General features: G+C 38.9%; 1 long non-coding RNA gene across 1 annotated transcript; it reads left to right on the forward strand.

Moving 5' to 3' along the window:
* Nucleotides 1-3,472: 3,472 nt before the first annotated feature.
* LOC143768520 (uncharacterized) lies at nucleotides 3,473-7,662 on the forward strand. The gene is made up of 5 exons (XR_013213917.1): nucleotides 3,473-3,629; nucleotides 5,180-5,230; nucleotides 6,167-6,202; nucleotides 6,942-6,977; nucleotides 7,457-7,662. It is a non-coding gene; the product is annotated as an uncharacterized LOC143768520 (long non-coding RNA).
* Nucleotides 7,663-8,248: the final 586 nt, after the last annotated feature.

An 8,248-nucleotide genomic window follows, 5' to 3' on the forward strand; every position in this document is an offset into this window, starting at 1 on the left:
ATGTCTATTGTCTGTACAAATCCCCTCTATATTGTAAAAGTGCTGTGGAATATGTTGGCGCTATATAAATAAAATTATTATTATTATACATACATATTATACCAGAACTGTGTTTGCCTTTTTTGTTGCTGCATCACACTGTTGACTCATGTGATCTATTAATATAGCCATTTTTTTCACATGTGCTGTTGCTTAGTTTTATTCTTCCCTTTCTGTAGATGTGATTTTTGTTTTTCTTTCCCAGGTGTACAATCTTGCATTTCTCCCTGTTAAATTCCATTTTAATAGTCACTGCAAATTTTTCACGCTTATCTAGATCTTTCTTAATCCTTTATGTCTTCCAAGTGTTAGCTATCCCTACTAGCTTTGTATTGTCTACAAATCTACTGTCTACTGGGGCCAGGATAGAGCCTTTTGGTACCCCACTTGAAACACTCTTCCAATTGGATGTGTGATCATTTATTACCACTCATTGAGTATGATCACTAAGACAGTCATAAGTCCACCTAACCATAGCCTTGTCAATCCCATACTTGGACATAATAAGGATAGTATGAGATACTTTATCAAATGTTAGTAAGGAAAGGCTGCTCAATTATATCACTACTAGATGGTGGCCCGATTCTAATGCATTGGGTATTCTAGAATATGTATGTAGTATATTTATGAAGATTTAGGAATAATGCAATGAACACACAGGACTTTCCAGGTAAAATAAATCCCACGCCAATCAGTGAAAGGCGCTGTCCGGCCTGAAGCGTGGTTAAAATCCCGAGCCAATTCGCTGTCAGACTGCGCCTGTCGCTGATTGGTTGCGGCCAGCCGGCCGCAACCAATCATCGAAGCGGTGTTTAAATCCCGCGCCAATCAGCGACAGATGCTGTCCGGCGGCAAATTGGTGCGGGATTTCAACCACGCTTCGCTGATTGGTCGTGCCCGGCCGCGAACAATCAGCGACATTAGCACGGGATTTAAACACAGTGCGTGACCAATCAGTGAAGCAGTGTTTAAATCCCGCGCCAATGTCGCTGATTGGTCATGGCCGGCTGGGCGGGACCAATCAGCGAAGCGTGATTTAAATCATGCTCCAATTCGAGGCTGGACTGCACCTGTCCCTGATTGGTCACGGCCGGGTGTGAGCAATCAGCAAATCGTGGTTTAAATCCCACGCCAATTCGCGGACGGATTGTGCCTGTCACTGATTGGTTGTGGCCGGTTGGGTGCAACCAATCAGTGAAACGGTGTTTAAATCCCGCACCAATGTCGCTGAATAGTCATGGCCGGCCGGGCCGTGACTGCGCCTGTGGCTGTCAACTGGGGTCATTACTGCAAAGCATTACTGGGACTGGAGCATCGCGAGGAGAGGGAAAAGCTGCCGGGGACGCCGGAAGGTGAGAATATCACGATTTTTTTTATTTTGTATTATTTTTAACATTATATGTTTTTACTATTGATGCTGCATAAGCAGCATCAATAGTAAAGAGTTGGTCACACTTGTCAAAAGCCGTGACGGACCCGGAAATGCTGCTGCGTTTCCGGGTCCGTCATAGAATGACGACACATCGCTAGCACATGCCCAGTATGGCATGCATTTGTGATGCGCCCCGTAACAGGGTTCATGGCAGCGTTAATGGACTGCGTTACACCGCGTTATGCCACAGTGTAACATAGTCCGTTTAACGAACTGCTAAAATGCTATGTGGACTCTGACTGGAGGGGAGTATGGAGGGGGCACTGACTGGAGGGGAGTAGGGAGGGGCCAATTCGTGGCCGGACTGTGCCTGTCGATGATCGGTCGCACCCAGCCGGCCGTGACCAATCAGCGACGTGGGATTTCCGTGACAGACAAACAGACAAACAGACAGAAGTGGACCTTAGATGATTATATAGATAGATTAACCTGAGTCATAGAGATAATACCAGGCAGGAAGCTTAGGATGGTTTCTGTAGTTTATGCAGTTCCTCCACTATATTCAATGATATCCTCATCTTTATCTTGCAGATATTATAGTTTATGGCAGGCTTATGGGCTGCTGGAAGCCATCCTCATCTCCATGCCAGATGCTGAACTAACTGTGATGTAATAGAATATTACAGGGGCAATCTGGCCCTCAGTATAATCTGCCACTGGTCATTAGACATGATAGTTTAACTCTCACTGAATCATTCATCCAATCTTTAATAGTAAGGCTGCCATCACACTAGCAGTATTTGGTCAGAATTTTACATCAGTATTTGTAAGCCAAAACCAGGAGTGGAACAATTAGAGGAAAAGTATAATAGAAACATATGCACCACTTCTGCATTTATCACCCACTCCTGGTTTTGGCTTCCAAATAGTGATATAAAATACTGACCAAATACTTTTATTGTGACAGCAGCCTAACCGTTCAATGATCATATACATTTTTCCAAATCCTTTGGTTTGCTCATCATGCAGGCTGGTGATTCAGTGGGTATTGAAATCCACATTGGATAGCCACATGTAGTCTCAAGTTCGGGCAAAACATTCTGTGACATGAAGTAGGAGATAAATTAGAATAAACATTATGAATATGCATGCAATCCATGAAAAAATCCATACAATGATGAAATTGCCTTTTACTCAATAATTTATATGTACCCTCAAATGGGGCTTGTGGAAAATAAAAATTCTTTGTACAGAAAGGAATACCTCATACAGCTATAGTAGTTTAATGTAAAGAAAAAAGTTATGTAAAACAGTGGAAGATTAAATGGGTTATTCATCACTTTTATATACAGGATAGGTCATCAATATCAGACTGAAGGGGTTGCAATTCCAGGCACCCCTCTGATCAACTGTTCTCGGTGCTTATGGTGGCCGGTTGTGATCAGTTGCAGGAGTTGCACAGCACAGCTCCCTCAACTGTATAGTGGCCGCAGAATGGCACAACACATCTGCCCTTATTCGAATATCCAACTATACAGTTGACGAAGTTGAGCTTTTTCCACTTGGAAACTGCTCACATCCGGACTGCATTAGGAACATCTGATCTGCAGAGGTGCCTGGTTTCCCACCCCCATCTGATCTGATATCGACTACCTATCCTAATTATAGGACATCTACATTAAAGTACTGGGCAGCCCCTTAAAGAACAAAATTGGGTGTTACATTAAAGAATTAATGTTACAAAATCGACCATTATGTTTGAAAAGAAATGAGAATTAGTCAAAGCTACACAGACGAAACATCACTCGGTCTCTGTAATTAATAATACTTAAATTCATTACGTATACTAATCTCAATAATCATATTCGGTGATAACTCATTAAGCCATACATATTACATTTTCTGCATTGTTGTCATGTTAGGCAGCTATTTAGAAAGAACCTCCCTGCCTTTCAGGAAAATTTACAAATATTTTATGCTAATGTAATATGTTTCACAATGCACAGGGTCTCTGAGTAAGGGAGGAAAATATTCTGGAAATGATATTTCATAATTGTCTCCCATGTGTATATAAAGCCAGAGTTGGCAGAGACTAAGCATATTGCTGTGATTGCCTGCACCAGTTCTCTCACACTCAAAAGTCTCAGTCTCACAAGAACAATGTCTCAAGTGAAGGGACAGAAGAAATGCCCAGAGCCAGAACCTCAATGCCAGGATCGTAAGTGCCTATTTTCTGTGTATAATCTATTGTGCATGTAAGTAAATGACATTAGGTTAATTCTATGTTTATGTAAGTAAATGGTATGAAGACAGCCCATACAGGTAAGAATAGATAATATGAGGGAAATTCATCCATATGAAGCTCATCATTATTACAACTTGATGTCAGACTCATCACATTCTATATTTGTTAATAAGTGGTTAATATAATAATAATAATCTTTATTCTTATATAGCGCTAACATATTCCGCAGAGCTTTACACTTTGCTCACATTATCATCACTGTCCCCGATGGGGCTCACAATCTAAATTCCCTATCAGTATGTCTTTGGAGTGTGGGAGGAAACCCACGCAAACACGGGGAGAACATACAAACTTCTTGCAGATGTCGTCCTTGGTGGCATTTGAACCCAGGACTCCAGCGCTGCAAGGCCACATTGCTGCCCTATATTTGTTACTATGTTATTTTGTCACATCTATATTGGGGGTTCCATGGAAGTGAATGAGAGGGTCCACACGAAGCTGTCACTTTTATTGTAGGAATGGCAAAGTGACTTCAGCCTCATCAAAAATGCTAATTATGGGGGCAAGGAAGCGGCCATTCATTTTTGCAAGGTTATAGACTTGAGACACTTGACCTGCAGTTAGCCAGTTTAAGGTTGTCAGCTGTGTGTTCCTCTATGGTAAAACAACCTTGGGAATCGCGTGAGAACTAGTTATTCTTTTTTGAAGGGAGAGATCATAATTTGTTTTCAGATTATTATTTGTTTAGATAGTGCTCAGTAGCCTGTCACCTCCGATGGTGGATTACCTCCCAGGCAAACAAAATAATCAGATGTTGTAATTTTACACGCCCTATCCTTCTCTCCCCAGATGTCATCTGTTTAGGGAGAATCGAAAGGCTTCCATTCACATCAGATAGTTGACTGCACATGGCAGGTTCTTTTACCTGGATTTATCATTCTTTTAAAACAACACTGGCGTAACCCGCAATCATACCCTGTCATTCTTGAACAATATATATTTATATATAAATAAAAAAATATATATAAAACACAGAAGTAGGGATAGCAGATGAGTGCTGCTAAACTGAGACATAAATTCAATAAAAAGGGAAGCAATAATACCCAAATAAATAATAACAAGTAATCTTTATTCAAAATGTAACCAGACATGATTGTTAAAATCTTTTAAAAAGGAGAGTGTGGGTAAAATAACCCCATATCCCCAAGGACTATAAATACACATAATGTAGCAAATATTGCACAGTGATAATACCTATAAATAGTGATAAAATAAAAAATATAAAGGCACTTTTTGGTATCCATGATAAGAGGGTAAATCCACAAATGGTATCATGACATATGTGTGTGAGCTATTCTAATCACTTGGCAGTTACCCCTTTATGTATACATTGTTGTGAGCCCCCTTTTTAGGATACTTAAACTGAGACAAACACATGTGATCGGACATTTATATTTTTTCAATTCCTTTTTCTCTCTAAAATATAGTATAATTAAAGTGACTATATATTTCTTTTTTTCCAGCTTGTGAACCAGTGGTACAAGTTATTGAACAAAAGTGCCCTTCTCCCCAAGGTAACAGAGATCCACTTGATCATGTTTATTAGCTGTTAGCATGTATCATATTCTGCCAGTTAAAAGAAATGAATTTGGTTGTTGCAGATCTAAAAATCTCCTTCTCCACACCAATAACCTACAGGTAGTTAAAACTAGATCCATATTAATTATTTTTTACTTAATTTCAGCTTGTGTCCCTGAGCCAGTGTGTCCTGAACCACAATGTAAGTTCATGTGAATGCTAGTATGAAAATATAACATAAAATAATTAAATATTTACTTTTTTATACTGTTCATAGAACTAAGGAGTACATTTTTTTTTGGGGGGGGAGTCCTCCTCCAGGACTTTTTCAGTGGTTGGTAAGATCAAGGGGCTTCAAATTGCTGTCGTCCAAGAAAGGGAATTTGAGGCCACACTTGTTCTTGTCAAAGATTAGGACCTACTATTAATTGATATTCATAACCTGATTGTCAAGTTAAAAAACAAAAATACATTTTGAGACTTAACATTTAACAGACTTAATTTTATTAACTGGTATGACACAAAATGCGTGCCTATGGATAGTGCGTAGGCTGTGGATACCTAATTCTGTTCAGTCTCTTTCTGCTTATTGCTAGTAAATTTCACTGCACAAAGCCATAATTGCACTGACACATTCAAATGTTCAGTATTTGGTCAATATTTTACATCAGTATTTGTAAGCCAAAACCAGAAGTGGGACAATCAGGAGGAAAAGTATAATAGAAACATGTCACCACTTCGGTATCTAGCACCCACTCCTAGTTTTGTCCTACAAATACTGAGGTAAAATACTGACCAAATACTGAACGTGTGAACTTGGCCTTATTGTCATATGCAGATCTTTTATTACACTATGCAATAATTCTTCTCCACACTAGCAACTTCCAGCTAGCTACATCGGTTCCTAATGAATTATTTTTACTATATTTCAGCTTGTGTCCCTGTGCCAGTGTGTCCTGAACCACAAGGTAAGTTCATGTGAAAACTAGCATGATAATATAACATATAAAATAATTAAATATTTACTTTTTTAAACTGTTCATAAAACTAAGGAGTACATTTTATTTTTTTGGGGGGGTCCTCCTCCAGGACTTTCAGTGGTTGGTAAGAACAAAGGGCTTCAAATTGCTGTTGCCCAAGAAAGGGAATTTGAGGCCACTTGTTCTTGTCGAAGATTAGGACCTACTTTTAATTGATATTCATGACCTGTCTGATAGGCAAGTTATAAATACTAAAATAACTTTTTGAGACTTTATGTTTACCAGACTTAACTTTATCAACTGGTATGATACCAAATGTATGCCTATGGATGGTGCGTAGGCTATCGATAGCTAATTCTGCTCAGTCTCTTTTCTGCTTATTGCTAGTTAATTTCATCGTACAAAGCCATAATTACAGCAAGGCCGCGTTCATACGTTCAGAATTTGGTCAGAATTTTACATCAGTATTTGTAAGCCAAAACCAGAAGTGGGACAATCAGGAGGAAAAGTATAATAGAAACATATGCACCACTTCTGTATTTATCACCCACTCCTGGTTTTGTCTTACAAATACTGATGTAAAATACTGACCAAATACTGAACGTGTGAACATGGCCTTAATGTCATATACAGATGTTTTATTACACTATGAAATAATTCTTCTCCATACTAATAACTGACAGGTAGCTACATCGGTTCCTAATGAATTATTTCTACTTTATTTCAGCTTGTCCACCTGTGCAAGTGTGCCCTCAACCACAAGGTAAGTTCATATGAATGCTAAGTTGATAGTACAATTTAAAATAATGCAATATTACATTTTATAGCCAGTTCAGAAAACTAAGGAGTGTGTGTGTGGTCCACTTCTGAAACTATTATCCAAAAAGAGGAATTTGAAGCTCCCTGTTCTTTTCAAAAGTTATGATTGATTAACTTACATTTTTGACCTGTCTGCTTGACAAGATATAAAAGACTCCGTAATGTTTATTGAATGATATGATATCCATTGGGAGCATTAATGTATGCCTCTGGACAGCGGGTAGGCTACAGGTGGCTAATTGTTTTCATTAGCAATTTTCACGGTAGATGTCACATGCACATGTACATGATTTATGACACTGTGCAATAATTTACCACTTGTTACCAGATATATGTAAATATTCGTAAGCGCGAACACTATCTCTACGATTCAGAGTTATAGTTTATCTAGATACTAATAATTCATTTTATACTTTATTTCAGAGGTATGCACACAATCTAATCAAAAAAAGGACAACATTGGTGTCAAGAAGTAAAGAAATTGAAACCTTGGAGAAAGCAGCTGCAGCTTTATAAATGTTATGACGCTCTATCCCCTGTATGTTTGCCTATCATAAATGTATCAATTAAGTTATACTCAATTCACAATGCTATTCAATAAATATGGAAACATATCTTAAAGCATAAAACTGTCTTATTGATTTCTGAGATGTTAATAATCACACAAATGACTAATATGAACATAACGGCGTTCATGTGCACAGGGCCGGTTTTAGACAAATTGGGGCCCTGGGCAAAAGTTTAAAGTGGAGCCCCAAATGCTCACATATTGCTCCATCACACAGAAGCATTTTACTTGTATTTATATGCGCTGAATTCAGGCCATTAAACGAGTGTGAGCAACAACATTGAAGTTGCTCCACACTTGTTTCCCAGCCTTTTTACACTGGCTGCGGAAGAATGATGGGCACAGAATGATCACGAGTAGATCAAGCTGTCCCCATACAGTATCATGTTATCAGCAGCATATCTGCAGTTTTCACTGGATGATTTGCTGCTCAGATCAATGATTTCTGGCAGCATTTTGCTCATTTAGTATAATGCACCCCATAGTCCTCCACATAGTATAATGCACCCCATGGTCATGCAAATAGTATAATGCACACCCCATAGTTGTCATATTGTGACAGTCTTTGGTAAGGAAGAGCCCCTTCAAACTGTCCCTGGAACTGGGAACCTAACCATCCCTATCCAGGGGGTACTCTTGAAGGTAGA

This window comes from Ranitomeya variabilis, chromosome 4 (assembly GCF_051348905.1).
Source record: "Ranitomeya variabilis isolate aRanVar5 chromosome 4, aRanVar5.hap1, whole genome shotgun sequence".
In the NCBI taxonomy this organism is placed as follows: Eukaryota; Metazoa; Chordata; class Amphibia; order Anura; family Dendrobatidae; genus Ranitomeya; species Ranitomeya variabilis.